The following is a 26,057-nucleotide window of genomic DNA, read 5'->3' on the forward strand; positions in this document are numbered from 1 at the left end:
AGATGCAGGCACTTTTTTGCCCTCTTCTACTTCTATAACCAGGTAAGCTAATAAAAAAGTTTCCTAACTATATTGGCTTACTGAAAAAAATAATGTGTTGGTAATGTAAAAAGACCTACAGGACATGATATTAGCAGGTGGTCTCAAATTAAACTACTAAAGAGGCTCAACACTGTTTAGCTGCCAAAAAAAGTTGGAATTGGGCCTAAACAGTGTGGTAAGTTTTTAGGTGATGGCTATTGTGTCTGTTTGACCTCTTCCAAATGTCTGTACTGTCAATAAAGAGAAAAAAGTTTCCAATTTAAAAAGCTAGAGAATAAAAACAATTTGCCAGTAATGGGAAAAACCTACAGCACCTGGTGTTCCCATGTGGTCTCCCACCCAAGTACTAACCAGTCCCAACACTGCTTAGCTTCCAAGATCAGACGAGATTGGGCATATCCAATGTGGTATGGCTGTATGTGAGATGCAGGCACTTTTTTGCCCTCTTCTACTTCTATAACCAGGTAAGCTAATAAAAAAGTTTCCTAACTATATTGGCTTACTGAAAAAAATCATGTGTTGGTGATGTAAAAAGACCTACAGGACATGATATTAGCAGGTGGTCTCAAATTAAACTACTAAAGAGGCTCAACACTGTTTAGCTCCCAAAAGCAGTTGGAATTGGGCCTAAACAGTGTGGTAAGTTTTTAGGTGATGGCTATTGTGTCTGTTTGACCTGTCCCAAAAGTCTGTATTGGCAATAAAAATAAAAAGTTTCCAATTTAAATAGCAAGAGAATAAAAACAATTTGCCATTAATGGGAAAAAACCTACAGCACCTGGTGTTCCCATGTGGTCTCCCACCCAAGTACTAACCAGGCCCAACACTGCTTAGCTTCCAAGATCAGACGAGATTGGGTGTATCCAATTTGGTATGGCTGTAGGTGAGATACCGGCACTTTTTTGCCCTCTTCTACTTCTATAACCAGGTAAGCTAATAAAAAAGTTTCCTAACTATATTGGCTTACTGAAAAAAATAATGTGTTGGTAATGTAAAAAGACCTACAGGACATGATATTAGCAGGTGGTCTCAAATTAAACTACTAAAGAGGCTCAACACTGTTTAGCTGCCAAAAGCAGTTGGAATTGGGCCTAAACAGTGTGGTAAGTTTTTAGGTGATGGCTATTGTGTCTGTTTGACCTCTTCCAAATGTCTGTACTGTCAATAAAGAGAAAAAAGTTTCCAATTTAAAAAGCTAGAGAATAAAAACAATTTGCCAGTAATGGGAAAAACCTACAGCACCTGGTGTTCCCATGTGGTCTCCCACCCAAGTACTAACCAGGCCCAACACTGCTTAGCTTCCAAGATCAGACGAGATTGGGCGTATCCAATGTGGTATGGCTGTAGGTGAAATACAGGCACTTTTTTGGCCTCTTCTACTTCTATAACCAGGTAAGCTAATAAAAAAGTTTCCTAACTATATTGGCTTACTGAAAAAAATCATGTGTTGGTAATGTAAAAAGCCCTACAGGACATGATATTAGCAGGTGGTCTCAAATTAAACTACTAAAGAGGCTCAACACTGTTTAGCTCCCAAAAGCAGTTGGAATTGGGCCTAAACAGTGTGGTAAGTTTTTAGGTGATGGCTATTGTGTCTGTTTGACCTGTCCCAAAAGTCTGTATTGGCAATAAAAATAAAAAGTTTCCAATTTAAATAGCAAGAGAATAAAAACAATTTGCCATTAATGGGAAAAAACCTACAGCACCTGGTGTTCCCATGTGGTCTCCCACCCAAGTACTAACCAGGCCCAACACTGCTTAGCTTCCAAGATCAGACGAGATTGGGCGTATCCAATGTGGTATGGCTGTAGGTGAGATACCGGCACTTTTTTGCCCTCTTCTACTTCTATAACCAGGAAAGCTAATAATAAAGTTTCCTAACTGTATTGCCTTACTGAAAAAAAATCATGTGTTGGTAATGTAAAAAGACCTACTGGACATGATATTAGCAGGTGGTCTCAAATTAAACTACTAAAGAGGCTCAACACTGTTTAGCTGCCAAAAGCAGTTGGAATTGGGCCTAAACAGTGTGGTAAGTTTTTAGGTGATGGCTATTGTGTCTGTTTGACCTCTTCCAAATGTCTGTACTGTCAATAAAGAGAAAAAAGTTTCCAATTTAAAAAGCTAAAGAATAAAAACAATTTGCCAGTAATGGGAAAAACCTACAGCACCTGGTGTTCCCATGTGGTCTCCCACCCAAGTACTAACCAGGCCCAACACTGCTTAGCTTCCAAGATCAGACGAGATTGGGCGTATCCAATGTGGTATGGCTGTAGGTGAGATGCAGGCACTTTTTTGCCCTCTTCTACTTCTATAACCAGGTAAGCTAATAAAAAAGTTTCCTAACTATATTGGCTTACTGAAAAATATAATGTGTTGGTAATGTAAAAAGACCTACAGGACATGATATTAGCAGGTGGTCTCAAATTAAACTACTAAAGAGGCTCAACACTGTTTAGCTGCCAAAAGCAGTTGGAATTGGGCCTAAACAGTGTGGTAAGTTTTTAGGTGATGGCTATTGTGTCTGTTTGACCTCTTCCAAATGTCTGTACTGTCAATAAAGAGAAAAAAGTTTCCAATTTAAAAAGCTAGAGAATAAAAACAATTTGCCAGTAATGGGAAAAAACTAGAGCACCTGGTGTTCCCATGTGGTCTCCCACCCAAGTACTAACCAGGCCCAACACTGCTTAGCTTCCAAGATCAGATGAGGTTGGGCGTATCCAATGTGGTATGGCTGTAGGTGAGATACAGGCACTTTTTTGCCCTCTTCTACTTCTATAACCAGGTAAGCTAATAAAAAAGTTTCCTAACTATATCGGCTTACTGAAAAAAATCATGTGTTGGTAATGTAAAAAGACCTACAGGACATGATATTAGCAGGTGGTCCCAAATTAAACTACTAAAGAGGCTCAACACTGTTTAGCTCCCAAAAGCAGTTGGAATTGGGCCTTAGCAGTGTGGTAAGTTTTTAGGTGATGGCTATTGTGTCTGTTTGACCTCTTCCAAATGTCTGTACTGTCAATAAAGAGAAAAAAGTTTAAAATTTAAAAAGCTAGAGAATAAAAACAATTAGCCATTAATGGGAAAAACCTACAGCACCTGGTGTTCCCATGTGGTCTCCCACCCAAGTACTAACCAGGCCCAACACTGCTTAGCTTCCAAGATCAGACGAGATTGGGCGTATCCAATGTGGTATGGCTGTAGGTGAGATGCAGGCACTTTTTTGCCCTCTTCTACTTCTATAACCAGGTAAGCTAATAAAAAAGTTTCCTAACTATATTGGCTTACTGAAAAAAATAATGTGTTGGTAATGTAAAAAGACCTACAGGACATGATATTAGCAGGTGGTCTCAAATTAAACTACTAAAGAGGCTCAACACTGTTTAGCTGCCAAAAGCAGTTGGAATTGGGCCTAAACAGTGTGGTAAGTTTTTAGGTGATGGCTATTGTGTCTGTTTGACCTCTTCCAAATGTCTGTACTGTCAATAAAGAGAAAAAAGTTTCCAATTTAAAAAGCTAGAGAATAAAAACAATTTGCCAGTAATGGGAAAAAACTAGAGCACCTGGTGTTCCCATGTGGTCTCCCACCCAAGTACTAAACAGGCCCAACACTGCCTAGCTTCCAAGATCAGATGAAATTGGGCGTATCCAATGTGGTATGGCTGTAGGTGAGATACAGGCACTTTTTTGCCCTCTTCTACTTCTATAACCAGGTAAGCTAATAAAAAAGTTTCCTAACTATATCGGCTTACTGAAAAAAATCATGTGTTGGTAATGTAAAAAGACCTACAGGACATGATATTAGCAGGTGGTCTCAAATTAAACTACTAAAGAGGCTCAACACTGTTTAGCTCCTAAAAGCAGTTGGAATTGGGCCTTAGCAGTGTGGTAAGTTTTTAGGTGATGGCTATTGTGTCTGTTTGACCTCTTCCAAATGTCTGTACTGTCAATAAAGAGAAAAAAGTTTCCAATTTAAAAAGCTAGAGAATAAAAACAATTTGCCAGTAATGGGAAAAACCTACAGCACCTGGTGTTCCCATGTGGTCTCCCACCCAAGTACTAACCAGGCCCAACACTGCCTAGCTTCCAAGATCAGACGAGATTGGGCGTATCCAATGTGGTATGGCTGTAGGTGAGATACAGGCACTTTTTTGCCCTCTTCTACTTCTATAACCAGGTAAGCTAATAAAAAAGTTTCCTAACTATATCGGCTTACTGAAAAAAATCATGTGTTGGTAATGTAAAAAGACCTACAGGACATGATATTAGCAGGTGGTCTCAAATTAAACTACTAAAGAGGCTTAACACTGTTTAGCTCCCAAAAGCAGTTGGAATTGGGCCTTAGCAGTGTGGTAAGTTTTTAGGTGATGGCTATTGTGTCTGTTTGACCTCTTCCAAATGTCTGTACTGTCAATAAAGAGAAAAAAAGTTTAAAATTTAAAAAGCTAGAGAATAAAAACAATTTGCCAGTAATGGGAAAAACCTACAGCACCTGGTGTTCCCATGTGGTCTCCCACCCAAGTACTAACCAGGCCCAACACTGCTTAGCTTCCAAGATCAGACAGGATTGGGCGTATCCAATGTGGTATGGCTGTAGGTGAGATGCAGGCACTTTTTTGCCCTCTTCTACTTCTATAACCAGGTAAGCTAATAAAAAAGTTTCCTAACTATATTGGCTTACTGAAAAAAATAATGTGTTGGTAATGTAAAAAGACCTACAGGACATGATATTAGCAGGTGGTCTCAAATTAAACTACTAAAGAGGCTCAACACTGTTTAGCTGCCAAAAAAAGTTGGAATTGGGCCTAAACAGTGTGGTAAGTTTTTAGGTGATGGCTATTGTGTCTGTTTGACCTCTTCCAAATGTCTGTACTGTCAATAAAGAGAAAAAAGTTTCCAATTTAAAAAGCTAGAGAATAAAAACAATTTGCCAGTAATGGGAAAAACCTACAGCACCTGGTGTTCCCATGTGGTCTCCCACCCAAGTACTAACCAGTCCCAACACTGCTTAGCTTCCAAGATCAGACGAGATTGGGCATATCCAATGTGGTATGGCTGTATGTGAGATGCAGGCACTTTTTTGCCCTCTTCTACTTCTATAACCAGGTAAGCTAATAAAAAAGTTTCCTAACTATATTGGCTTACTGAAAAAAATCATGTGTTGGTGATGTAAAAAGACCTACAGGACATGATATTAGCAGGTGGTCTCAAATTAAACTACTAAAGAGGCTCAACACTGTTTAGCTCCCAAAAGCAGTTGGAATTGGGCCTAAACAGTGTGGTAAGTTTTTAGGTGATGGCTATTGTGTCTGTTTGACCTGTCCCAAAAGTCTGTATTGGCAATAAAAATAAAAAGTTTCCAATTTAAATAGCAAGAGAATAAAAACAATTTGCCATTAATGGGAAAAAACCTACAGCACCTGGTGTTCCCATGTGGTCTCCCACCCAAGTACTAACCAGGCCCAACACTGCTTAGCTTCCAAGATCAGACGAGATTGGGTGTATCCAATTTGGTATGGCTGTAGGTGAGATACCGGCACTTTTTTGCCCTCTTCTACTTCTATAACCAGGTAAGCTAATAAAAAAGTTTCCTAACTATATTGGCTTACTGAAAAAAATAATGTGTTGGTAATGTAAAAAGACCTACAGGACATGATATTAGCAGGTGGTCTCAAATTAAACTACTAAAGAGGCTCAACACTGTTTAGCTGCCAAAAGCAGTTGGAATTGGGCCTAAACAGTGTGGTAAGTTTTTAGGTGATGGCTATTGTGTCTGTTTGACCTCTTCCAAATGTCTGTACTGTCAATAAAGAGAAAAAAGTTTCCAATTTAAAAAGCTAGAGAATAAAAACAATTTGCCAGTAATGGGAAAAACCTACAGCACCTGGTGTTCCCATGTGGTCTCCCACCCAAGTACTAACCAGGCCCAACACTGCTTAGCTTCCAAGATCAGACGAGATTGGGCGTATCCAATGTGGTATGGCTGTAGGTGAAATACAGGCACTTTTTTGGCCTCTTCTACTTCTATAACCAGGTAAGCTAATAAAAAAGTTTCCTAACTATATTGGCTTACTGAAAAAAATCATGTGTTGGTAATGTAAAAAGCCCTACAGGACATGATATTAGCAGGTGGTCTCAAATTAAACTACTAAAGAGGCTCAACACTGTTTAGCTCCCAAAAGCAGTTGGAATTGGGCCTAAACAGTGTGGTAAGTTTTTAGGTGATGGCTATTGTGTCTGTTTGACCTGTCCCAAAAGTCTGTATTGGCAATAAAAATAAAAAGTTTCCAATTTAAATAGCAAGAGAATAAAAACAATTTGCCATTAATGGGAAAAAACCTACAGCACCTGGTGTTCCCATGTGGTCTCCCACCCAAGTACTAAACCAGGCCCAACACTGCTTAGCTTCCAAGATCAGACGAGATTGGGCGTATCCAATGTGGTATGGCTGTAGGTGAGATACCGGCACTTTTTTGCCCTCTTCTACTTCTATAACCAGGAAAGCTAATAATAAAGTTTCCTAACTGTATTGCCTTACTGAAAAAAAATCATGTGTTGGTAATGTAAAAAGACCTACTGGACATGATATTAGCAGGTGGTCTCAAATTAAACTACTAAAGAGGCTCAACACTGTTTAGCTGCCAAAAGCAGTTGGAATTGGGCCTAAACAGTGTGGTAAGTTTTTAGGTGATGGCTATTGTGTCTGTTTGACCTCTTCCAAATGTCTGTACTGTCAATAAAGAGAAAAAAGTTTCCAATTTAAAAAGCTAAAGAATAAAAACAATTTGCCAGTAATGGGAAAAACCTACAGCACCTGGTGTTCCCATGTGGTCTCCCACCCAAGTACTAACCAGGCCCAACACTGCTTAGCTTCCAAGATCAGACGAGATTGGGCGTATCCAATGTGGTATGGCTGTAGGTGAGATGCAGGCACTTTTTTGCCCTCTTCTACTTCTATAACCAGGTAAGCTAATAAAAAAGTTTCCTAACTATACAGGTCGAGTATCCCGTATCCGAATATCCGTTATCCAAATTATTCCGAAATACGGACTTTCCAGAAAGTGAAATTTTTTTTTTTTTTGCTAAAAACTCACTGGGGACATTTGTAACAGCATCACTGGGGACATGATATGTAACTGGCACTATATATGTGCAAGACAATGATTGCTTGGCATTCAAATTCAGTGCTGAGATAGTACACAAATTTTGTTTCACGTTTTGAAACCTTGTTTTTTGAACAATTAAAATATATTTGTGTGTATTTTATGTGGTAATAAAATATATTTGTGTGTATATTATGTGTTTATACAGCATAAATGCAAGATACTTCAAAATACATCATTGAAATATTAAAATATTCCGAAATACGGAATAATCCGTTATCCAAAATTCTCCTGGTCCCGAGCATTTTGGATACGGGATACTCAACCTGTATTGGCTTACTGAAAAATATAATGTGTTGGTAATGTAAAAAGACCTACAGGACATGATATTAGCAGGTGGTCTCAAATTAAACTACTAAAGAGGCTCAACACTGTTTAGCTGCCAAAAGCAGTTGGAATTGGGCCTAAACAGTGTGGTAAGTTTTTAGGTGATGGCTATTGTGTCTGTTTGACCTCTTCCAAATGTCTGTACTGTCAATAAAGAGAAAAAAGTTTCCAATTTAAAAAGCTAGAGAATAAAAACAATTTGCCAGTAATGGGAAAAAACTAGAGCACCTGGTGTTCCCATGTGGTCTCCCACCCAAGTACTAACCAGGCCCAACACTGCTTAGCTTCCAAGATCAGATGAGATTGGGCGTATCCAATGTGGTATGGCTGTAGGTGAGATACAGGCACTTTTTTGCCCTCTTCTACTTCTATAACCAGGTAAGCTAATAAAAAAGTTTCCTAACTATATCGGCTTACTGAAAAAAATCATGTGTTGGTAATGTAAAAAGACCTACAGGACATGATATTAGCAGGTGGTCTCAAATTAAACTACTAAAGAGGCTCAACACTGTTTAGCTCCCAAAAGCAGTTGGAATTGGGACTTAGCAGTGTGGTAAGTTTTTAGGTGATGGCTATTGTGTCTGTTTGACCTCTTCCAAATGTCTGTACTGTCAATAAAGAGAAAAAAGTTTAAAATTTAAAAAGCTAGAGAATAAAAACAATTAGCCATTAATGGGAAAAACCTACAGCACCTGGTGTTCCCATGTGGTCTCCCACCCAAGTACTAACCAGGCCCAACACTGCTTAGCTTCCAAGATCAGACGAGATTGGGCGTATCCAATGTGGTATGGCTGTAGGTGAGATGCAGGCACTTTTTTGCCCTCTTCTACTTCTATAACCAGGTAAGCTAATAAAAAAGTTTCCTAACTATATTGGCTTACTGAAAAAAATAATGTGTTGGTAATGTAAAAAGACCTACAGGACATGATATTAGCAGGTGGTCTCAAATTAAACTACTAAAGAGGCTCAACACTGTTTAGCTGCCAAAAGCAGTTGGAATTGGGCCTAAACAGTGTGGTAAGTTTTTAGGTGATGGCTATTGTGTCTGTTTGACCTCTTCCAAATGTCTGTACTGTCAATAAAGAGAAAAAAGTTTCCAATTTAAAAAGCTAGAGAATAAAAACAATTTGCCAGTAATGGGAAAAAACTAGAGCACCTGGTGTTCCCATGTGGTCTCCCACCCAAGTACTAAACAGGCCCAACACTGCCTAGCTTCCAAGATCAGATGAGATTGGGCGTATCCAATGTGGTATGGCTGTAGGTGAGATACAGGCACTTTTTTGCCCTCTTCTACTTCTATAACCAGGTAAGCTAATAAAAAAGTTTCCTAACTATATCGGCTTACTGAAAAAAATCATGTGTTGGTAATGTAAAAAGACCTACAGGACATGATATTAGCAGGTGGTCTCAAATTAAACTACTAAAGAGGCTCAACACTGTTTAGCTCCTAAAAGCAGTTGGAATTGGGCCTTAGCAGTGTGGTAAGTTTTTAGGTGATGGCTATTGTGTCTGTTTGACCTCTTCCAAATGTCTGTACTGTCAATAAAGAGAAAAAAGTTTAAAATTTAAAAAGCTAGAGAATAAAAACAATTAGCCATTAATGGGAAAAACCTACAGCACCTGGTGTTCCCATGTGGTCTCCCACCCAAGTACTAACCAGGCCCAACACTGCTTAGCTTCCAAGATCAGACGAGATTGGGCGTATCCAATGTGGTATGGCTGTAGGTGAAATACAGGCACTTTTTTGGCCTCTTCTACTTCTATAACCAGGTAAGCTAATAAAAAAGTTTCCTAACTATATTGGCTTACTGAAAAAAATAATGTGTTGGTAATGTAAAAAGCCCTACAGGACATGATATTAGCAGGTGGTCTCAAATTAAACTACTAAAGAGGCTCAACACTGTTTAGCTGCCAAAAGCAGTTGGAATTGGGCCTAAACAGTGTGGTAAGTTTTTAGGTGATGGCTATTGTGTCTGTTTGACCTCTTCCAAATGTCTGTACTGTCAATAAAGAGAAAAAAGTTTCCAATTTAAAAAGCTAGAGAATAAAAACAATTTGCCAGTAATGGGAAAAACCTACAGCACCTGGTGTTCCCATGTGGTCTCCCACCCAAGTACTAACCAGTCCCAACACTGCTTAGCTTCCAAGATCAGACGAGATTGGGCGTATCCAATGTGGTATGGCTGTATGTGAGATGCAGGCACTTTTTTGCCCTCTTCTACTTCTATAACCAGGTAAGCTAATAAAAAAGTTTCCTAACTATATTGGCTTACTGAAAAAAATCATGTGTTGGTGATGTAAAAAGACCTACAGGACATGATATTAGCAGGTGGTCTCAAATTAAACTACTAAAGAGGCTCAACACTGTTTAGCTCCCAAAAGCAGTTGGAATTGGGCCTAAACAGTGTGGTAAGTTTTTAGGTGATGGCTATTGTGTCTGTTTGACCTGTCCCAAATGTCTGTATTGGCAATAAAAATAAAAAGTTTCCAATTTAAATAGCAAGAGAATAAAAACAATTTGCCATTAATGGGAAAAAACCTACAGCACCTGGTGTTCCCATGTGGTCTCCCACCCAAGTACTAACCAGGCCCAACACTGCTTAGCTTCCAAGATCAGACGAGATTGGGTGTATCCAATGTGGTATAGCTGTAGGTGAGATACAGGCACTTTTTTGCCCTCTTCTACTTCTATAACCAGGTAAGCTAATAAAAAAGTTTCCTAACTATATTGGCTTACTGAAAAAAATAATGTGTTGGTAATGTAAAAAGACCTACAGGACATGATATTAGCAGGTGGTCTCAAATTAAACTACTAAAGAGGCTCAACACTGTTTAGCTGCCAAAAGCAGTTGGAATTGGGCCTAAACAGTGTGGTAAGTTTTTAGGTGATGGCTATTGTGTCTGTTTGACCTGTTCCAAATGTCTGTACTGTCAATAAAGAGAAAAAAGTTTAAAATTTAAAAAGCTAGAGAATAAAAACAATTTGCCAGTAATGGGAAAAACCTACAGCACCTGGTGTTCCCATGTGGTCTCCCACCCAAGTACTAACCAGGCCCAACACTGCTTAGCTTCCAAGATCAGACAAGATTGGGCGTATCCAATGTGGTATGGCTGTAGGTGAGATGCAGGCACTTTTTTGCCCTCTTCTACTTCTATAACCAGGTAAGCTAATAAAAAAGTTTCCTAACTATATTGGCTTACTGAAAAAAATAATGTGTTGGTAATGTAAAAAGACCTACAGGACATGATATTAGCAGGTGGTCTCAAATTAAACTACTAAAGAGGCTCAACACTGTTTAGCTGCCAAAAAAAGTTGGAATTGGGCCTAAACAGTGTGGTAAGTTTTTAGGTGATGGCTATTGTGTCTGTTTGACCTCTTCCAAATGTCTGTACTGTCAATAAAGAGAAAAAAGTTTCCAATTTAAAAAGCTAGAGAATAAAAACAATTTGCCAGTAATGGGAAAAACCTACAGCACCTGGTGTTCCCATGTGGTCTCCCACCCAAGTACTAACCAGTCCCAACACTGCTTAGCTTCCAAGATCAGACGAGATTGGGCGTATCCAATGTGGAATGGCTGTATGTGAGATGCAGGCACTTTTTTGCCCTCTTCTACTTCTATAACCAGGTAAGCTAATAAAAAAGTTTCCTAACTATATTGGCTTACTGAAAAAAATCATGTGTTGGTGATGTAAAAAGACCTACAGGACATGATATTAGCAGGTGGTCTCAAATTAAACTACTAAAGAGGCTCAACACTGTTTAGCTGCCAAAAGCAGTTGGAATTGGGCCTAAACAGTGTGGTAAGTTTTTAGGTGATGGCTATTGTGTCTGTTTGACCTCTTCCAAATGTCTGTACTGTCAATAAAGAGAAAAAAGTTTCCAATTTAAAAAGCTAGAGAATAAAAACAATTTGCCAGTAATGGGAAAAACCTACAGCACCTGGTGTTCCCATGTGGTCTCCCACCCAAGTACTAACCAGGCCCAACACTGCTTAGCTTCCAAGATCAGACGAGATTGGGCGTATCCAATTTGGTATGGCTGTAGGTGAGATGCAGGCACTTTTTTGCCCTCTTCTACTTCTATAACCAGGTAAGCTAATAAAAAAGTTTCCTAACTATATTGGCTTACTGAAAAAAATAATGTGTTGGTAATGTAAAAAGACCTACAGGACATGATATTAGCAGGTGGTCTCAAATTAAACTACTAAAGAGGCTCAACACTGTTTAGCTGCCAAAAGCAGTTGGAATTGGGCCTAAACAGTGTGGTAAGTTTTTAGGTGATGGCTATTGTGTCTGTTTGACCTCTTCCAAATGTCTGTACTGTCAATAAAGAGAAAAAAGTTTCCAATTTAAAAAGCTAGAGAATAAAAACAATTTGCCAGTAATGGGAAAAAACTAGAGCACCTGGTGTTCCCATGTGGTCTCCCACCCAAGTACTAACCAGGCCCAACACTGCCTAGCTTCCAAGGTCAGATGAGATTGGGCGTATCCAATGTGGTATGGCTGTAGGTGAGATGCAGGCACTTTTTTGCCCTCTTCTACTTCTATAACCAGGTAAGCTAATAAAAAAGTTTCCTAACTATATTGGCTTACTGAAAAAAATAATGTGTTGGTAATGTAAAAAGACCTACAGGACATGATATTAGCAGGTGGTCTCAAATTAAACTACTAAAGAGGCTCAACACTGTTTAGCTGCCAAAAGCAGTTGGAATTGGGCCTAAACAGTGTGGTAAGTTTTTAGGTGATGGCTATTGTGTCTGTTTGACCTCTTCCAAATGTCTGTACTGTCAATAAAGAGAAAAAAGATTCCAATTTAAAAAGCTAGAGAATAAAAACAATTTGCCAGTAATGGGAAAAACCTACAGCACCTGGTGTTCCCATGTGGTCTCCCACCCAAGTACTAACCAGGCCCAACACTGCTTAGCTTCCAAGATCAGACGAGATTGGGCGTATCCAATGTGGTATGGCTGTAGGTGAGATGCAGGCACTTTTTTGCCCTCTTCTACTTCTATAACCAGGTAAGCTAATAAAAAAGTTTCCTAACTATATTGGCTTACTGAAAAATATAATGTGTTGGTAATGTAAAAAGACCTACAGGACATGATATTAGCAGGTGGTCTCAAATTAAACTACTAAAGAGGCTCAACACTGTTTAGCTGCCAAAAGCAGTTGGAATTGGGCCTAAACAGTGTGGTAAGTTTTTAGGTGATGGCTATTGTGTCTGTTTGACCTCTTCCAAATGTCTGTACTGTCAATAAAGAGAAAAAAGTTTCCAATTTAAAAAGCTAGAGAATAAAAACAATTTGCCAGTAATGGGAAAAAACTAGAGCACCTGGTGTTCCCATGTGGTCTCCCACCCAAGTACTAACCATGCCCAACACTGCTTAGCTTCCAAGATCAGATGAGATTGGGCGTATCCAATGTCGTATGGCTGTAGGTGAGATACAGGCACTTTTTTGCCCTCTTCTACTTCTATAACCAGGTAAGCTAATAAAAAAGTTTCCTAACTATATCGGCTTACTGAAAAAAATCATGTGTTGGTAATGTAAAAAGACCTACAGGACATGATATTAGCAGGTGGTCTCAAATTAAACTACTAAAGAGGCTCAACACTGTTTAGCTCCCAAAAGCAGTTGGAATTGGGCCTTAGCAGTGTGGTAAGTTTTTAGGTGATGGCTATTGTGTCTGTTTGACCTCTTCCAAATGTCTGTACTGTCAATAAAGAGAAAAAAGTTTAAAATTTAAAAAGCTAGAGAATAAAAACAATTTGCCAGTAATGGGAAAAACCTACAGCACCTGGTGTTCCCATGTGGTCTCCCACCCAAGTACTAACCAGGCCCAACACTGCTTAGCTTCCAAGATCAGACGAGATTGGGCGTATCCAATGTGGTATGGCTGTAGGTGAGACGCAGGCACTTTTTTGCCCTCTTCTACTTCTATAACCAGGTAAGCTAATAAAAAAGTTTCCTAACTATATTGGCTTACTGAAAAAAATAATGTGTTGGTAATGTAAAAAGACCTACAGGACATGATATTAGCAGGTGGTCTCAAATTAAACTACTAAAGAGGCTCAACACTGTTTAGCTGCCAAAAGCAGTTGGAATTGGGCCTAAACAGTGTGGTAAGTTTTTAGGTGATGGCTATTGTGTCTGTTTGACCTCTTCCAAATGTCTGTACTGTCAATAAAGAGAAAAAAGATTCCAATTTAAAAAGCTAGAGAATAAAAACAATTTGCCAGTAATGGGAAAAAACTAGAGCACCTGGTGTTCCCATGTGGTCTCCCACCCAAGTACTAACCAGGCCCAACACTGCCTAGCTTCCAAGATCAGATGAGATTGGGCGTATCCAATGTGGTATGGCTGTAGGTGAGATACAGGCACTTTTTTGCCCTCTTCTACTTCTATAACCAGGTAAGCTAATAAAAAAGTTTCCTAACTATATTGGCTTACTGAAAAAAATCATGTGTTGGTAATGTAAAAAAAACTACAGGACATGATATTAGCAGGTGGTCTCAAATTAAACTACTAAAGAGGCTCAACACTGTTTAGCTGCCAAAAAAAGTTGGAATTGGGCCTAAACAGTGTGGTAAGTTTTTAGGTGATGGCTATTGTGTCTGTTTGACCTCTTCCAAATGTCTGTACTGTCAATAAAGAGAAAAAAGTTTCCAATTTAAAAAGCTAGAGAATAAAAACAATTTGCCAGTAATGGGAAAAACCTACAGCACCTGGTGTTCCCATGTGGTCTCCCACCCAAGTACTAACCAGTCCCAACACTGCTTAGCTTCCAAGATCAGACGAGATTGGGCGTATCCAATGTGGTATGGCTGTATGTGAGATGCAGGCACTTTTTTGCCCTCTTCTACTTCTATAACCAGGTAAGCTAATAAAAAAGTTTCCTAACTATATTGGCTTACTGAAAAAAATCATGTGTTGGTGATGTAAAAAGACCTACAGGACATGATATTAGCAGGTGGTCTCAAATTAAACTACTAAAGAGGCTCAACACTGTTTAGCTCCCAAAAGCAGTTGGAATTGGGCCTAAACAGTGTGGTAAGTTTTTAGGTGATGGCTATTGTGTCTGTTTGACCTGTCCCAAATGTCTGTATTGGCAATAAAAATAAAAAGTTTCCAATTTAAATAGCAAGAGAATAAAAACAATTTGCCATTAATGGGAAAAAACCTACAGCACCTGGTGTTCCCATGTGGTCTCCCACCCAAGTACTAACCAGGCCCAACACTGCTTAGCTTCCAAGATCAGACGAGATTGGGTGTATCCAATGTGGTATGGCTGTAGGTGAGATACAGGCACTTTTTTGCCCTCTTCTACTTCTATAACCAGGTAAGCTAATAAAAAAGTTTCCTAACTATATTGGCTTACTGAAAAAAATAATGTGTTGGTAATGTAAAAAGACCTACAGGACATGATATTAGCAGGTGGTCTCAAATTAAACTACTAAAGAGGCTCAACACTGTTTAGCTGCCAAAAGCAGTTGGAATTGGGCCTAAACAGTGTGGTAAGTTTTTAGGTGATGGCTATTGTGTCTGTTTGACCTCTTCCAAATGTCTGTACTGTCAATAAAGAGAAAAAAGTTTCCAATTTAAAAAGCTAGAGAATAAAAACAATTTGCCAGTAATGGGAAAAACCTACAGCACCTGGTGTTCCCATGTGGTCTCCCACCCAAGTACTAACCAGGCCCAACACTGCCTAGCTTCCAAGATCAGACGAGATTGGGCGTATCCAATGTGGTATGGCTGTAGGTGAGATACAGGCACTTTTTTGCCCTCTTCTACTTCTATAACCAGGTAAGCTAATAAAAAAGTTTCCTAACTATATCGGCTTACTGAAAAAAATCATGTGTTGGTAATGTAAAAAGACCTACAGGACATGATATTAGCAGGTGGTCTCAAATTAAACTACTAAAGAGGCTCAACACTGTTTAGCTCCCAAAAGCAGTTGGAATTGGGCCTTAGCAGCGTGGTAAGTTTTTAGGTGATGGCTATTGTGTCTGTTTGACCTCTTCCAAATGTCTGTACTGTCAATAAAGAGAAAAAAGTTTAAAATTTAAAAAGCTAGAGAATAAAAACAATTTGCCAGTAATGGGAAAAACCTACAGCACCTGGTGTTCCCATGTGGTCTCCCACCCAAGTACTAACCAGGCCCAACACTGCTTAGCTGCCAAGATCAGACAAGATTAGGCGTATCCAATGTGGTATGGCTGTAGGTGAGATGCAGGCACTTTTTTGCCCTCTTCTACTTCTATAACCAGGTAAGCTAATAAAAAAGTTTCCTAACTATATTGGCTTACTGAAAAAAATAATGTGTTGGTAATGTAAAAAGACCTACAGGACATGATATTAGCAGGTGGTCTCAAATTAAACTACTAAAGAGGCTCAACACTGTTTAGCTGCCAAAAGCAGTTGGAATTGGGCCTAAACAGTGTGGTAAGTTTTTAGGTGATGGCTATTGTGTCTGTTTGACCTCTTCCAAATGTCTGTACTGTCAATAAAGAGAAAAAAGTTTCCAATTTAAAAAGCTAGAGAATAAAAACAATTTGCCAGTAATGGGAAAAAACTAGAGCACCTGGTGTTCCCATGTGGTCTCCCACCCAAGTACTAACCAGGCCCAACACTGCTTAGCTTCCAAGATCAGATGAGATTGGGCGTATCCAATGTGGTATGGCTGTAGGTGAGATACAGGCACTTTTTTGCCCTCTTCTACTTCTATAACCAGGTAAGCTAATAAAAAAGTTTCCTAACTATATCGGCTTACTGAAAAAAATCATGTGTTGGTAATGTAAAAAGACCTACAGGACATGATATTAGCAGGTGGTCTCAAATTAAACTACTAAAGAGGCTCAACACTGTTTAGCTCCCAAAAGCAGTTGGAATTGGGACTTAGCAGTGTGGTAAGTTTTTAGGTGATGGCTATTGTGTCTGTTTGACCTCTTCCAAATGTCTGTACTGTCAATAAAGAGAAAAAAGTTTAAAATTTAAAAAGCTAGAGAATAAAAACAATTAGCCATTAATGGGAAAAACCTACAGCACCTGGTGTTCCCATGTGGTCTCCCACCCAAGTACTAACCAGGCCCAACACTGCTTAGCTTCCAAGATCAGACGAGATTGGGCGTATCCAATGTGGTATGGCTGTAGGTGAGATGCAGGCACTTTTTTGCCCTCTTCTACTTCTATAACCAGGTAAGCTAATAAAAAAGTTTCCTAACTATATTGGCTTACTGAAAAAAATAATGTGTTGGTAATGTAAAAAGACCTACAGGACATGATATTAGCAGGTGGTCTCAAATTAAACTACTAAAGAGGCTCAACACTGTTTAGCTGCCAAAAGCAGTTGGAATTGGGCCTAAACAGTGTGGTAAGTTTTTAGGTGATGGCTATTGTGTCTGTTTGACCTCTTCCAAATGTCTGTACTGTCAATAAAGAGAAAAAAGTTTCCAATTTAAAAAGCTAGAGAATAAAAACAATTTGCCAGTAATGGGAAAAAACTAGAGCACCTGGTGTTCCCATGTGGTCTCCCACCCAAGTACTAAACAGGCCCAACACTGCCTAGCTTCCAAGATCAGATGAGATTGGGCGTATCCAATGTGGTATGGCTGTAGGTGAGATACAGGCACTTTTTTGCCCTCTTCTACTTCTATAACCAGGTAAGCTAATAAAAAAGTTTCCTAACTATATCGGCTTACTGAAAAAAATCATGTGTTGGTAATGTAAAAAGACCTTCAGGACATGATATTAGCAGGTGGTCTCAAATTAAACTACTAAAGAGGCTCAACACTGTTTAGCTCCTAAAAGCAGTTGGAATTGGGCCTTAGCAGTGTGGCAAGTTTTTAGGTGATGGCTATTGTGTCTGTTTGACCTCTTCCAAATGTCTGTACTGTCAATAAAGAGAAAAAAGTTTAAAATTTAAAAAGCTAGAGAATAAAAACAATTAGCCATTAATGGGAAAAACCTACAGCACCTGGTGTTCCCATGTGGTCTCCCACCCAAGTACTAACCAGGCCCAACACTGCTTAGCTTCCAAGATCAGACGAGATTGGGCGTATCCAATGTGGTATGGCTGTAGGTGAGATGCAGGCACTTTTTTGCCCTCTTCTACTTCTATAACCAGGTAAGCTAATAAAAAAGTTTCCTAACTATATTGGCTTACTGAAAAAAATAATGTGTTGGTAATGTAAAAAGACCTACAGGACATGATATTAGCAGGTGGTCTCAAATTAAACTACTAAAGAGGCTCAACACTGTTTAGCTGCCAAAAGCAGTTGGAATTGGGCCTAAACAGTGTGGTAAGTTTTTAGGTGATGGCTATTGTGTCTGTTTGACCTCTTCCAAATGTCTGTACTGTCAATAAAGAGAAAAAAGTTTCCAATTTAAAAAGCTAGAGAATAAAAACAATTTGCCAGTAATGGGAAAAACCTACAGCACCTGGTGTTCCCATGTGGTCTCCCACCCAAGTACTAACCAGTCCCAACACTGCTTAGCTTCCAAGATCAGACGAGATTGGGCGTATCCAATGTGGTATGGCTGTATGTGAGATGCAGGCACTTTTTTGCCCTCTTCTACTTCTATAACCAGGTAAGCTAATAAAAAAGTTTCCTAACTATATTGGCTTACTGAAAAAAAATCATGTGTTGGTGATGTAAAAAGACCTACAGGACATGATATTAGCAGGTGGTCTCAAATTAAACTACTAAAGAGGCTCAACACTGTTTAGCTCCCAAAAGCAGTTGGAATTGGGCCTAAACAGTGTGGTAAGTTTTTAGGTGATGGCTATTGTGTCTGTTTGACCTGTCCCAAATGTCTGTATTGGCAATAAAAATAAAAAGTTTCCAATTTAAATAGCAAGAGAATAAAAACAATTTGCCATTAATGGGAAAAAACCTACAGCACCTGGTGTTCCCATGTGGTCTCCCACCCAAGTACTAACCAGGCCCAACACTGCTTAGCTTCCAAGATCAGACGAGATTGGGTGTATCCAACGTGGTATGGCTGTAGGTGAGATACAGGCACTTTTTTGCCCTCTTCTACTTCTATAACCAGGTAAGCTAATAAAAAAGTTTCCTAACTATATTGGCTTACTGAAAAAAATAATGTGTTGGTAATGTAAAAAGACCTACAGGACATGATATTAGCAGGTGGTCTCAAATTAAACTACTAAAGAGGCTCAACACTGTTTAGCTGCCAAAAGCAGTTGGAATTGGGCCTAAACAGTGTGGTAAGTTTTTAGGTGATGGCTATTGTGTCTGTTTGACCTGTTCCAAATGTCTGTACTGTCAATAAAGAGAAAAAAGTTTAAAATTTAAAAAGCTAGAGAATAAAAACAATTTGCCAGTAATGGGAAAAACCTACAGCACCTGGTGTTCCCATGTGGTCTCCCACCCAAGTACTAACCAGGCCCAACACTGCTTAGCTTCCAAGATCAGACAAGATTGGGCGTATCCAATGTGGTATGGCTGTAGGTGAGATGCAGGCACTTTTTTGCCCTCTTCTACTTCTATAACCAGGTAAGCTAATAAAAAAGTTTCCTAACTATATTGGCTTACTGAAAAAAATAATGTGTTGGTAATGTAAAAAGACCTAAAGGACATGATATTAGCAGGTGGTCTCAAATTAAACTACTAAAGAGGCTCAACACTGTTTAGCTGCCAAAAAAAGTTGGAATTGGGCCTAAACAGTGTGGTAAGTTTTTAGGTGATGGCTATTGTGTCTGTTTGACCTCTTCCAAATGTCTGTACTGTCAATAAAGAGAAAAAAGTTTCCAATTTAAAAAGCTAGAGAATAAAAACAATTTGCCAGTAATGGGAAAAACCTACAGCACCTGGTGTTCCCATGTGGTCTCCCACCCAAGTACTAACCAGTCCCAACACTGCTTAGCTTCCAAGATCAGACGAGATTGGGCGTATCCAATGTGGAATGGCTGTATGTGAGATGCAGGCACTTTTTTGCCCTCTTCTACTTCTATAACCAGGTAAGCTAATAAAAAAGTTTCCTAACTATATTGGCTTACTGAAAAAAATCATGTGTTGGTGATGTAAAAAGACCTACAGGACATGATATTAGCAGGTGGTCTCAAATTAAACTACTAAAGAGGCTCAACACTGTTTAGCTGCCAAAAGCAGTTGGAATTGGGCCTAAACAGTGTGGTAAGTTTTTAGGTGATGGCTATTGTGTCTGTTTGACCTCTTCCAAATGTCTGTACTGTCAATAAAGAGAAAAAAGTTTCCAATTTAAAAAGCTAGAGAATAAAAACAATTTGCCAGTAATGGGAAAAACCTACAGCACCTGGTGTTCCCATGTGGTCTCCCACCCAAGTACTAACCAGGCCCAACACTGCTTAGCTTCCAAGATCAGACGAGATTGGGCGTATCCAATTTGGTATGGCTGTAGGCGAGATGCAGGCACTTTTTTGCCCTCTTCTACTTCTATAACCAGGTAAGCTAATAAAAAAGTTTCCTAACTATATTGGCTTACTGAAAAAAATAATGTGTTGGTAATGTAAAAAGACCTACAGGACATGATATTAGCAGGTGGTCTCAAATTAAACTACTAAAGAGGCTCAACACTGTTTAGCTGCCAAAAGCAGTTGGAATTGGGCCTAAACAGTGTGGTAAGTTTTTAGGTGATGGCTATTGTGTCTGTTTGACCTCTTCCAAATGTCTGTACTGTCAATAAAGAGAAAAAAGTTTCCAATTTAAAAAGCTAGAGAATAAAAACAATTTGCCAGTAATGGGAAAAAACTAGAGCACCTGGTGTTCCCATGTGGTCTCCCACCCAAGTACTAACCAGGCCCAACACTGCCTAGCTTCCAAGGTCAGATGAGATTGGGCGTATCCAATGTGGTATGGCTGTAGGTGAGATGCAGGCACTTTTTTGCCCTCTTCTACTTCTATAACCAGGTAAGCTAATAAAAAAGTTTCCTAACTATATTGGCTTACTGAAAAAAATAATGTGTTGGTAATGTAAAAAGACCTACAGGACATGATATTAGCAGGTGGTCTCAAATTAAACTACTAAAGAGGCTCAACACTGTTTAGCTGCCAAAAGCAGTTGGAATTGGGCCTAAACAGTGTGGTAAGTTTTTAGGTGATGGCTATTGTGTCTGTTTGACCTCTTCCAAATGTCTGTACTGTCAATAAAGAGAAAAAAGATTCCAATTTAAAAAGCTAGAGAATAAAAACAATTTGCCAGTAATGGGAAAAACCTACAGCACCTGGTGTTCCCATGTGGTCTCCCACCCAAGTACTAACCAGGCCCAACACTGCTTAGCTTCCAAGATCAGACGAGATTGGGCGTATCCAATGTGGTATGGCTGTAGGTGAGATGCAGGCACTTTTTTGCCCTCTTCTACTTCTATAACCAGGTAAGCTAATAAAAAAGTTTCCTAACTATATTGGCTTACTGAAAAATATAATGTGTTGGTAATGTAAAAAGACCTACAGGACATGATATTAGCAGGTGGTCTCAAATTAAACTACTAAAGAGGCTCAACACTGTTTAGCTGCCAAAAGCAGTTGGAATTGGGCCTAAACAGTGTGGTAAGTTTTTAGGTGATGGCTATTGTGTCTGTTTGACCTCTTCCAAATGTCTGTACTGTCAATAAAGAGAAAAAAGTTTCCAATTTAAAAAGCTAGAGAATAAAAACAATTTGCCAGTAATGGGAAAAAACTAGAGCACCTGGTGTTCCCATGTGGTCTCCCACCCAAGTACTAACCATGCCCAACACTGCTTAGCTTCCAAGATCAGATGAGATTGGGCGTATCCAATGTCGTATGGCTGTAGGTGAGATACAGGCACTTTTTTGCCCTCTTCTACTTCTATAACCAGGTAAGCTAATAAAAAAGTTTCCTAACTATATCGGCTTACTGAAAAAAATCATGTGTTGGTAATGTAAAAAGACCTACAGGACATGATATTAGCAGGTGGTCTCAAATTAAACTACTAAAGAGGCTCAACACTGTTTAGCTCCCAAAAGCAGTTGGAATTGGGCCTTAGCAGTGTGGTAAGTTTTTAGGTGATGGCTATTGTGTCTGTTTGACCTCTTCCAAATGTCTGTACTGTCAATAAAGAGAAAAAAGTTTAAAATTTAAAAAGCTAGAGAATAAAAACAATTTGCCAGTAATGGGAAAAACCTACAGCACCTGGTGTTCCCATGTGGTCTCCCACCCAAGTACTAACCAGGCCCAACACTGCTTAGCTTCCAAGATCAGACGAGATTGGGCGTATCCAATGTGGTATGGCTGTAGGTGAGACGCAGGCACTTTTTTGCCCTCTTCTACTTCTATAACCAGGTAAGCTAATAAAAAAGTTTCCTAACTATATTGGCTTACTGAAAAAAATAATGTGTTGGTAATGTAAAAAGACCTACAGGACATGATATTAGCAGGTGGTCTCAAATTAAACTACTAAAGAGGCTCAACACTGTTTAGCTGCCAAAAGCAGTTGGAATTGGGCCTAAACAGTGTGGTAAGTTTTTAGGTGATGGCTATTGTGTCTGTTTGACCTCTTCCAAATGTCTGTACTGTCAATAAAGAGAAAAAAGATTCCAATTTAAAAAGCTAGAGAATAAAAACAATTTGCCAGTAATGGGAAAAAACTAGAGCACCTGGTGTTCCCATGTGGTCTCCCACCCAAGTACTAACCAGGCCCAACACTGCCTAGCTTCCAAGATCAGATGAGATTGGGCGTATCCAATGTGGTATGGCTGTAGGTGAGATACAGGCACTTTTTTGCCCTCTTCTACTTCTATAACCAGGTAAGCTAATAAAAAAGTTTCCTAACTATATTGGCTTACTGAAAAAAATCATGTGTTGGTAATGTAAAAAAAACTACAGGACATGATATTAGCAGGTGGTCTCAAATTAAACTACTAAAGAGGCTCAACACTGTTTAGCTGCCAAAAAAAGTTGGAATTGGGCCTAAACAGTGTGGTAAGTTTTTAGGTGATGGCTATTGTGTCTGTTTGACCTCTTCCAAATGTCTGTACTGTCAATAAAGAGAAAAAAGTTTCCAATTTAAAAAGCTAGAGAATAAAAACAATTTGCCAGTAATGGGAAAAACCTACAGCACCTGGTGTTCCCATGTGGTCTCCCACCCAAGTACTAACCAGTCCCAACACTGCTTAGCTTCCAAGATCAGACGAGATTGGGCGTATCCAATGTGGTATGGCTGTATGTGAGATGCAGGCACTTTTTTGCCCTCTTCTACTTCTATAACCAGGTAAGCTAATAAAAAAGTTTCCTAACTATATTGGCTTACTGAAAAAAATCATGTGTTGGTGATGTAAAAAGACCTACAGGACATGATATTAGCAGGTGGTCTCAAATTAAACTACTAAAGAGGCTCAACACTGTTTAGCTCCCAAAAGCAGTTGGAATTGGGCCTAAACAGTGTGGTAAGTTTTTAGGTGATGGCTATTGTGTCTGTTTGACCTGTCCCAAATTTCTGTATTGGCAATAAAAATAAAAAGTTTCCAATTTAAATAGCAAGAGAATAAAAACAATTTGCCATTAATGGGAAAAAACCTACAGCACCTGGTGTTCCCATGTGGTCTCCCACCCAAGTACTAACCAGGCCCAACACTGCTTAGCTTCCAAGATCAGACGAGATTGGGTGTATCCAATGTGGTATGGCTGTAGGTGAGATACAGGCACTTTTTTGCCCTCTTCTACTTCTATAACCAGGTAAGCTAATAAAAAAGTTTCCTAACTATATTGGCTTACTGAAAAAAATAATGTGTTGGTAATGTAAAAAGACCTACAGGACATGATATTAGCAGGTGGTCTCAAATTAAACTACTAAAGAGGCTCAACACTGTTTAGCTGCCAAAAGCAGTTGGAATTGGGCCTAAACAGTGTGGTAAGTTTTTAGGTGATGGCTATTGTGTCTGTTTGACCTCTTCCAAATGTCTGTACTGTCAATAAAGAGAAAAAAGTTTCCAATTTAAAAAGCTAGAGAATAAAAACAATTTGCCAGTAATGGGAAAAACCTACAGCACCTGGTGTTCCCATGTGGTCTCCCACCCAAGTACTAACCAGGCCCAACACTGCCTAGCTTCCAAGATCAGACGAGATTGGGCGTATCCAATGTGGTATGGCTGTAGGTGAGATACAGGCACTTTTTTGCCCTCTTCTACTTCTATAACCAGGTAAGCTAATAAAAAAGTTTCCTAACTATATTGGCTTACTGAAAAAAATAATGTGTTGGTAATGTAAAAAGACCTACAGGACATGATATTAGCAGGTGGTCTCAAATTAAACTACTAAAGAGGCTCAACACTGTTTAGCTGCCAAAAAAAGTTGGAATTGGGCCTAAACAGTGTGGTAAGTTTTTAGGTGATGGCTATTGTGTCTGTTTGACCTCTTCCAAATGTCTGTACTGTCAATAAAGAGAAAAAAGTTTCCAATTTAAAAAGCTAGAGAATAAAAACAATTTGCCAGTAATGGGAAAAACCTACAGCACCTGGTGTTCCCATGTGGTCTCCCACCCAAGTACTAACCAGTCCCAACACTGCTTAGCTTCCAAGATCAGACGAGATTGGGCGTATCCAATGTGGTATGGCTGTATGTGAGATGCAGGCACTTTTTTGCCCTCTTCTACTTCTATAACCAGGTAAGCTAATAAAAAAGTTTCCTAACTATATTGGCTTACTGAAAAAAATCATGTGTTGGTGATGTAAAAAGACCTACAGGACATGATATTAGCAGGTGGTCTCAAATTAAACTACTAAAGAGGCTCAACACTGTTTAGCTCCCAAAAGCAGTTGGAATTGGGCCTAAACAGTGTGGTAAGTTTTTAGGTGATGGCTATTGTGTCTGTTTGACCTGTCCCAAAAGTCTGTATTGGCAATAAAAATAAAAAGTTTCCAATTTAAATAGCAAGAGAATAAAAACAATTTGCCATTAATGGGAAAAAACCTACAGCACCTGGTGTTCCCATGTGGTCTCCCACCCAAGTACTAACCAGGCCCAACACTGCTTAGCTTCCAAGATCAGACGAGATTGGGTGTATCCAATTTGGTATGGCTGTAGGTGAGATACCGGCACTTTTTTGCCCTCTTCTACTTCTATAACCAGGTAAGCTAATAAAAAAGTTTCCTAACTATATTGGCTTACTGAAAAAAATCATGTGTTGGTAATGTAAAAAGACCTACAGGACATGATATTAGCAGGTGGTCTCAAATTAAACTACTAAAGAGGCTCAACACTGTTTAGCTGCCAAAAGCAGTTGGAATTGGGCCTAAACAGTGTGGTAAGTTTTTAGGTGATGGCTATTGTGTCTGTTTGACCTCTTCCAAATGTCTGTACTGTCAATAAAGAGAAAAAAGTTTCCAATTTAAAAAGCTAGAGAATAAAAACAATTTGCCAGTAATGGGAAAAACCTACAGCACCTGGTGTTCCCATGTGGTCTCCCACCCAAGTACTAACCAGGCCCAACACTGCTTAGCTTCCAAGATCAGACGAGATTGGGCGTATCCAATGTGGTATGGCTGTAGGTGAGATGCAGGCACTTTTTTGCCCTCTTCTACTTCTATAACCAGGTAAGCTAATAAAAAAGTTTCCTAACTATATTGGCTTACTGAAAAAAATAATGTGTTGGTAATGTAAAAAGACCTACAGGACATGATATTAGCAGGTGGTCTCAAATTAAACTACTAAAGAGGCTCAACACTGTTTAGCTGCCAAAAAAAGTTGGAATTGGGCCTAAACAGTGTGGTAAGTTTTTAGGTGATGGCTATTGTGTCTGTTTGACCTCTTCCAAATGTCTGTACTGTCAATAAAGAGAAAAAAGTTTCCAATTTAAAAAGCTAGAGAATAAAAACAATTTGCCAGTAATGGGAAAAACCTACAGCACCTGGTGTTCCCATGTGGTCTCCCACCCAAGTACTAACCAGTCCCAACACTGCTTAGCTTCCAAGATCAGACGAGATTGGGCGTATCCAATGTGGTATGGCTGTATGTGAGATGCAGGCACTTTTTTGCCCTCTTCTACTTCTATAACCAGGTAAGCTAATAAAAAAGTTTCCTAACTATATTGGCTTACTGAAAAAAATCATGTGTTGGTGATGTAAAAAGACCTACAGGACATGATATTAGCAGGTGGTCTAAAATTAAACTACTAAAGAGGCTCAACACTGTTTAGCTCCCAAAAGCAGTTGGAATTGGGCCTAAACAGTGTGGTAAGTTTTTAGGTGATGGCTATTGTGTCTGTTTGACCTGTCCCAAAAGTCTGTATTGGCAATAAAAATAAAAAGTTTCCAATTTAAATAGCAAGAGAATAAAAACAATTTGCCATTAATGGGAAAAAACCTACAGCACCTGGTGTTCCCATGTGGTCTCCCACCCAAGTACTAACCAGGCCCAACACTGCTTAGCTTCCAAGATCAGACAAGATTGGGTGTATCCAATTTGGTATGGCTGTAGGTGAGATACCGGCACTTTTTTGCCCTCTTCTACTTCTATAACCAGGTAAGCTAATAAAAAAGTTTCCTAACTATATTGGCTTACTGAAAAAAATC

General features: G+C 39.2%; 50 non-coding genes and 5 pseudogenes across 50 annotated transcripts; all 55 read right to left on the bottom strand.

The window, feature by feature from the left end:
- Window positions 1–344: 344 nt before the first annotated feature.
- LOC146039514 (5S ribosomal RNA) lies at window positions 345–463 on the bottom strand. The gene has a single exon (XR_014463012.1). It is a non-coding gene; the product is annotated as a 5S ribosomal RNA (ribosomal RNA).
- A 345-nt stretch (window positions 464–808) lies between these two features.
- Window positions 809–927, bottom strand: LOC146038002 (5S ribosomal RNA). The gene has a single exon (XR_014461630.1). It is a non-coding gene; the product is annotated as a 5S ribosomal RNA (ribosomal RNA).
- Window positions 928–1,272: 345 nt separating this feature from the next.
- On the bottom strand, window positions 1,273–1,391 carry LOC146037481 (5S ribosomal RNA). The gene has a single exon (XR_014461154.1). It is a non-coding gene; the product is annotated as a 5S ribosomal RNA (ribosomal RNA).
- Window positions 1,392–1,736: 345 nt separating this feature from the next.
- On the bottom strand, window positions 1,737–1,855 carry LOC146037483 (5S ribosomal RNA). The gene has a single exon (XR_014461155.1). It is a non-coding gene; the product is annotated as a 5S ribosomal RNA (ribosomal RNA).
- Window positions 1,856–2,201: 346 nt separating this feature from the next.
- Window positions 2,202–2,320, bottom strand: LOC146037484 (5S ribosomal RNA). Its single transcript, XR_014461156.1, has one exon. It is a non-coding gene; the product is annotated as a 5S ribosomal RNA (ribosomal RNA).
- Window positions 2,321–2,665: 345 nt separating this feature from the next.
- LOC146039479 (5S ribosomal RNA) lies at window positions 2,666–2,784 on the bottom strand. Its single transcript, XR_014462981.1, has one exon. It is a non-coding gene; the product is annotated as a 5S ribosomal RNA (ribosomal RNA).
- A 345-nt stretch (window positions 2,785–3,129) lies between these two features.
- LOC146037485 (5S ribosomal RNA) lies at window positions 3,130–3,248 on the bottom strand. The gene has a single exon (XR_014461157.1). It is a non-coding gene; the product is annotated as a 5S ribosomal RNA (ribosomal RNA).
- A 345-nt stretch (window positions 3,249–3,593) lies between these two features.
- Window positions 3,594–3,712, bottom strand: LOC146039737 (5S ribosomal RNA; annotated as a pseudogene).
- A 345-nt stretch (window positions 3,713–4,057) lies between these two features.
- LOC146038641 (5S ribosomal RNA) lies at window positions 4,058–4,176 on the bottom strand. The gene has a single exon (XR_014462216.1). It is a non-coding gene; the product is annotated as a 5S ribosomal RNA (ribosomal RNA).
- Window positions 4,177–4,522: 346 nt separating this feature from the next.
- On the bottom strand, window positions 4,523–4,641 carry LOC146037885 (5S ribosomal RNA). The gene has a single exon (XR_014461523.1). It is a non-coding gene; the product is annotated as a 5S ribosomal RNA (ribosomal RNA).
- A 345-nt stretch (window positions 4,642–4,986) lies between these two features.
- On the bottom strand, window positions 4,987–5,105 carry LOC146039516 (5S ribosomal RNA). Its single transcript, XR_014463014.1, has one exon. It is a non-coding gene; the product is annotated as a 5S ribosomal RNA (ribosomal RNA).
- A 345-nt stretch (window positions 5,106–5,450) lies between these two features.
- Window positions 5,451–5,569, bottom strand: LOC146038003 (5S ribosomal RNA). The gene has a single exon (XR_014461631.1). It is a non-coding gene; the product is annotated as a 5S ribosomal RNA (ribosomal RNA).
- A 345-nt stretch (window positions 5,570–5,914) lies between these two features.
- Window positions 5,915–6,033, bottom strand: LOC146037486 (5S ribosomal RNA). Its single transcript, XR_014461158.1, has one exon. It is a non-coding gene; the product is annotated as a 5S ribosomal RNA (ribosomal RNA).
- A 345-nt stretch (window positions 6,034–6,378) lies between these two features.
- LOC146038808 (5S ribosomal RNA) lies at window positions 6,379–6,498 on the bottom strand. Its single transcript, XR_014462368.1, has one exon. It is a non-coding gene; the product is annotated as a 5S ribosomal RNA (ribosomal RNA).
- Window positions 6,499–6,844: 346 nt separating this feature from the next.
- LOC146037487 (5S ribosomal RNA) lies at window positions 6,845–6,963 on the bottom strand. Its single transcript, XR_014461159.1, has one exon. It is a non-coding gene; the product is annotated as a 5S ribosomal RNA (ribosomal RNA).
- Window positions 6,964–7,748: 785 nt separating this feature from the next.
- LOC146039076 (5S ribosomal RNA) lies at window positions 7,749–7,867 on the bottom strand. Its single transcript, XR_014462614.1, has one exon. It is a non-coding gene; the product is annotated as a 5S ribosomal RNA (ribosomal RNA).
- A 345-nt stretch (window positions 7,868–8,212) lies between these two features.
- On the bottom strand, window positions 8,213–8,331 carry LOC146037488 (5S ribosomal RNA). The gene has a single exon (XR_014461160.1). It is a non-coding gene; the product is annotated as a 5S ribosomal RNA (ribosomal RNA).
- A 345-nt stretch (window positions 8,332–8,676) lies between these two features.
- LOC146039676 (5S ribosomal RNA) lies at window positions 8,677–8,795 on the bottom strand (annotated as a pseudogene).
- A 345-nt stretch (window positions 8,796–9,140) lies between these two features.
- On the bottom strand, window positions 9,141–9,259 carry LOC146037489 (5S ribosomal RNA). The gene has a single exon (XR_014461161.1). It is a non-coding gene; the product is annotated as a 5S ribosomal RNA (ribosomal RNA).
- A 345-nt stretch (window positions 9,260–9,604) lies between these two features.
- LOC146039354 (5S ribosomal RNA) lies at window positions 9,605–9,723 on the bottom strand. Its single transcript, XR_014462866.1, has one exon. It is a non-coding gene; the product is annotated as a 5S ribosomal RNA (ribosomal RNA).
- Window positions 9,724–10,068: 345 nt separating this feature from the next.
- Window positions 10,069–10,187, bottom strand: LOC146037688 (5S ribosomal RNA). Its single transcript, XR_014461342.1, has one exon. It is a non-coding gene; the product is annotated as a 5S ribosomal RNA (ribosomal RNA).
- Window positions 10,188–10,532: 345 nt separating this feature from the next.
- Window positions 10,533–10,651, bottom strand: LOC146038407 (5S ribosomal RNA). The gene has a single exon (XR_014462001.1). It is a non-coding gene; the product is annotated as a 5S ribosomal RNA (ribosomal RNA).
- Window positions 10,652–10,996: 345 nt separating this feature from the next.
- On the bottom strand, window positions 10,997–11,115 carry LOC146039549 (5S ribosomal RNA). The gene has a single exon (XR_014463044.1). It is a non-coding gene; the product is annotated as a 5S ribosomal RNA (ribosomal RNA).
- Window positions 11,116–11,460: 345 nt separating this feature from the next.
- On the bottom strand, window positions 11,461–11,579 carry LOC146038483 (5S ribosomal RNA). Its single transcript, XR_014462071.1, has one exon. It is a non-coding gene; the product is annotated as a 5S ribosomal RNA (ribosomal RNA).
- A 345-nt stretch (window positions 11,580–11,924) lies between these two features.
- LOC146039623 (5S ribosomal RNA) lies at window positions 11,925–12,043 on the bottom strand. Its single transcript, XR_014463112.1, has one exon. It is a non-coding gene; the product is annotated as a 5S ribosomal RNA (ribosomal RNA).
- Window positions 12,044–12,388: 345 nt separating this feature from the next.
- On the bottom strand, window positions 12,389–12,507 carry LOC146037490 (5S ribosomal RNA). Its single transcript, XR_014461162.1, has one exon. It is a non-coding gene; the product is annotated as a 5S ribosomal RNA (ribosomal RNA).
- Window positions 12,508–12,852: 345 nt separating this feature from the next.
- On the bottom strand, window positions 12,853–12,971 carry LOC146039722 (5S ribosomal RNA; annotated as a pseudogene).
- A 345-nt stretch (window positions 12,972–13,316) lies between these two features.
- On the bottom strand, window positions 13,317–13,435 carry LOC146037492 (5S ribosomal RNA). Its single transcript, XR_014461164.1, has one exon. It is a non-coding gene; the product is annotated as a 5S ribosomal RNA (ribosomal RNA).
- Window positions 13,436–13,780: 345 nt separating this feature from the next.
- LOC146039579 (5S ribosomal RNA) lies at window positions 13,781–13,899 on the bottom strand. The gene has a single exon (XR_014463072.1). It is a non-coding gene; the product is annotated as a 5S ribosomal RNA (ribosomal RNA).
- Window positions 13,900–14,244: 345 nt separating this feature from the next.
- LOC146039355 (5S ribosomal RNA) lies at window positions 14,245–14,363 on the bottom strand. The gene has a single exon (XR_014462867.1). It is a non-coding gene; the product is annotated as a 5S ribosomal RNA (ribosomal RNA).
- Window positions 14,364–14,708: 345 nt separating this feature from the next.
- Window positions 14,709–14,827, bottom strand: LOC146038980 (5S ribosomal RNA). Its single transcript, XR_014462526.1, has one exon. It is a non-coding gene; the product is annotated as a 5S ribosomal RNA (ribosomal RNA).
- A 345-nt stretch (window positions 14,828–15,172) lies between these two features.
- LOC146038642 (5S ribosomal RNA) lies at window positions 15,173–15,291 on the bottom strand. The gene has a single exon (XR_014462217.1). It is a non-coding gene; the product is annotated as a 5S ribosomal RNA (ribosomal RNA).
- A 345-nt stretch (window positions 15,292–15,636) lies between these two features.
- LOC146039180 (5S ribosomal RNA) lies at window positions 15,637–15,755 on the bottom strand. Its single transcript, XR_014462709.1, has one exon. It is a non-coding gene; the product is annotated as a 5S ribosomal RNA (ribosomal RNA).
- Window positions 15,756–16,100: 345 nt separating this feature from the next.
- On the bottom strand, window positions 16,101–16,219 carry LOC146039077 (5S ribosomal RNA). Its single transcript, XR_014462615.1, has one exon. It is a non-coding gene; the product is annotated as a 5S ribosomal RNA (ribosomal RNA).
- Window positions 16,220–16,564: 345 nt separating this feature from the next.
- Window positions 16,565–16,683, bottom strand: LOC146037494 (5S ribosomal RNA). Its single transcript, XR_014461165.1, has one exon. It is a non-coding gene; the product is annotated as a 5S ribosomal RNA (ribosomal RNA).
- Window positions 16,684–17,028: 345 nt separating this feature from the next.
- On the bottom strand, window positions 17,029–17,147 carry LOC146039677 (5S ribosomal RNA; annotated as a pseudogene).
- Window positions 17,148–17,492: 345 nt separating this feature from the next.
- LOC146037495 (5S ribosomal RNA) lies at window positions 17,493–17,611 on the bottom strand. Its single transcript, XR_014461166.1, has one exon. It is a non-coding gene; the product is annotated as a 5S ribosomal RNA (ribosomal RNA).
- A 345-nt stretch (window positions 17,612–17,956) lies between these two features.
- On the bottom strand, window positions 17,957–18,075 carry LOC146039357 (5S ribosomal RNA). Its single transcript, XR_014462869.1, has one exon. It is a non-coding gene; the product is annotated as a 5S ribosomal RNA (ribosomal RNA).
- A 346-nt stretch (window positions 18,076–18,421) lies between these two features.
- On the bottom strand, window positions 18,422–18,540 carry LOC146037479 (5S ribosomal RNA). The gene has a single exon (XR_014461152.1). It is a non-coding gene; the product is annotated as a 5S ribosomal RNA (ribosomal RNA).
- Window positions 18,541–18,885: 345 nt separating this feature from the next.
- On the bottom strand, window positions 18,886–19,004 carry LOC146038409 (5S ribosomal RNA). The gene has a single exon (XR_014462002.1). It is a non-coding gene; the product is annotated as a 5S ribosomal RNA (ribosomal RNA).
- A 345-nt stretch (window positions 19,005–19,349) lies between these two features.
- LOC146039550 (5S ribosomal RNA) lies at window positions 19,350–19,468 on the bottom strand. Its single transcript, XR_014463045.1, has one exon. It is a non-coding gene; the product is annotated as a 5S ribosomal RNA (ribosomal RNA).
- A 345-nt stretch (window positions 19,469–19,813) lies between these two features.
- LOC146038820 (5S ribosomal RNA) lies at window positions 19,814–19,932 on the bottom strand. Its single transcript, XR_014462380.1, has one exon. It is a non-coding gene; the product is annotated as a 5S ribosomal RNA (ribosomal RNA).
- Window positions 19,933–20,277: 345 nt separating this feature from the next.
- Window positions 20,278–20,396, bottom strand: LOC146039625 (5S ribosomal RNA). The gene has a single exon (XR_014463113.1). It is a non-coding gene; the product is annotated as a 5S ribosomal RNA (ribosomal RNA).
- Window positions 20,397–20,741: 345 nt separating this feature from the next.
- On the bottom strand, window positions 20,742–20,860 carry LOC146037496 (5S ribosomal RNA). The gene has a single exon (XR_014461167.1). It is a non-coding gene; the product is annotated as a 5S ribosomal RNA (ribosomal RNA).
- Window positions 20,861–21,205: 345 nt separating this feature from the next.
- On the bottom strand, window positions 21,206–21,324 carry LOC146039725 (5S ribosomal RNA; annotated as a pseudogene).
- A 345-nt stretch (window positions 21,325–21,669) lies between these two features.
- On the bottom strand, window positions 21,670–21,788 carry LOC146037497 (5S ribosomal RNA). Its single transcript, XR_014461168.1, has one exon. It is a non-coding gene; the product is annotated as a 5S ribosomal RNA (ribosomal RNA).
- A 345-nt stretch (window positions 21,789–22,133) lies between these two features.
- LOC146039581 (5S ribosomal RNA) lies at window positions 22,134–22,252 on the bottom strand. Its single transcript, XR_014463073.1, has one exon. It is a non-coding gene; the product is annotated as a 5S ribosomal RNA (ribosomal RNA).
- Window positions 22,253–22,597: 345 nt separating this feature from the next.
- LOC146039358 (5S ribosomal RNA) lies at window positions 22,598–22,716 on the bottom strand. The gene has a single exon (XR_014462870.1). It is a non-coding gene; the product is annotated as a 5S ribosomal RNA (ribosomal RNA).
- A 345-nt stretch (window positions 22,717–23,061) lies between these two features.
- LOC146039102 (5S ribosomal RNA) lies at window positions 23,062–23,180 on the bottom strand. The gene has a single exon (XR_014462638.1). It is a non-coding gene; the product is annotated as a 5S ribosomal RNA (ribosomal RNA).
- Window positions 23,181–23,525: 345 nt separating this feature from the next.
- Window positions 23,526–23,644, bottom strand: LOC146038644 (5S ribosomal RNA). The gene has a single exon (XR_014462219.1). It is a non-coding gene; the product is annotated as a 5S ribosomal RNA (ribosomal RNA).
- A 345-nt stretch (window positions 23,645–23,989) lies between these two features.
- On the bottom strand, window positions 23,990–24,108 carry LOC146039360 (5S ribosomal RNA). Its single transcript, XR_014462871.1, has one exon. It is a non-coding gene; the product is annotated as a 5S ribosomal RNA (ribosomal RNA).
- Window positions 24,109–24,453: 345 nt separating this feature from the next.
- LOC146038004 (5S ribosomal RNA) lies at window positions 24,454–24,572 on the bottom strand. The gene has a single exon (XR_014461632.1). It is a non-coding gene; the product is annotated as a 5S ribosomal RNA (ribosomal RNA).
- Window positions 24,573–24,917: 345 nt separating this feature from the next.
- LOC146037498 (5S ribosomal RNA) lies at window positions 24,918–25,036 on the bottom strand. Its single transcript, XR_014461169.1, has one exon. It is a non-coding gene; the product is annotated as a 5S ribosomal RNA (ribosomal RNA).
- A 345-nt stretch (window positions 25,037–25,381) lies between these two features.
- LOC146039361 (5S ribosomal RNA) lies at window positions 25,382–25,500 on the bottom strand. Its single transcript, XR_014462872.1, has one exon. It is a non-coding gene; the product is annotated as a 5S ribosomal RNA (ribosomal RNA).
- A 345-nt stretch (window positions 25,501–25,845) lies between these two features.
- Window positions 25,846–25,964, bottom strand: LOC146038931 (5S ribosomal RNA). Its single transcript, XR_014462480.1, has one exon. It is a non-coding gene; the product is annotated as a 5S ribosomal RNA (ribosomal RNA).
- Between the last annotated feature and the right edge of the window lie 93 nt (window positions 25,965–26,057).

This window comes from Crinia signifera, chromosome 9 (genome assembly GCF_055691185.1).
Source record: "Crinia signifera chromosome 9, ASM5569118v1, whole genome shotgun sequence".
In the NCBI taxonomy this organism is placed as follows: Eukaryota; Metazoa; Chordata; class Amphibia; order Anura; family Myobatrachidae; genus Crinia; species Crinia signifera.